Here is a 738-nt window from a genome sequence, read left to right as displayed (position 1 = left end):
CATGCTCCACTATGTTCATAGCAGCCTTATTTATAATAACCAGAAGCTGGAAAGAACCCAGATGCCCCTCAACAGAGGAATGGATACAGAAAATGGGGTACATTTACTCAATGGAATACTACTCAGCTATTAAAAAGAATGAATTTATGAAATTCCTAGGCAAATGGATGGACCTGGAAGGCATCATCCTGAGTGAGGTTTTGTGTCAACTTGACACAGGCTGTAATTATCACAGAGAAAATGAGCTTCAGGTGAGGAAATACCTCCATGACATCCAGCTGTATGAAATTTTCTTAATTAGTGATCAAGGTGAGAGGGCCTCTTGTGGGCTGGTAGTCTTTGGTTCTATAAGAAAGCAAGCTGAGCAAGCCAGGGGAAGCAAGCCAGTAAGTAACATGCCTCTGCAACAGCTCCTGCTTTCAGACCTGCTTGAGTTCCAGTTCTGACTTCCTTTAGTGATGAACAGCAATGTGGAAATGTGAACTGAATAGATCTCTTCCTCTCCCCACCCCTGCCAAAAAATTTTTGGAAGGGATATAAAAGACAAAGGATTAGGAGGGAGTGCCAAAGAAAGTGAAATAGTGACTGTAGAAAGGTTTGTGAGGAAAGGCAAAGAGATAGGTATGAATGAAGGCTCAGTAAGTGGTAGGGGAGAATCTGGGAAGCTAAAAGCATGAAAGAGCAGGGGCAAAGTGTATGCAGTCTTTATAGCAGTTTTGGGATAGGAGAAGAGGGTAA

The sequence above is a fragment of the Mus caroli genome, chromosome 1 (assembly GCF_900094665.2).
Source record: "Mus caroli chromosome 1, CAROLI_EIJ_v1.1, whole genome shotgun sequence".
NCBI classification, from domain to species: Eukaryota; Metazoa; Chordata; class Mammalia; order Rodentia; family Muridae; genus Mus; species Mus caroli.
Note: the sequence above shows the minus strand (reverse complement) of the source record.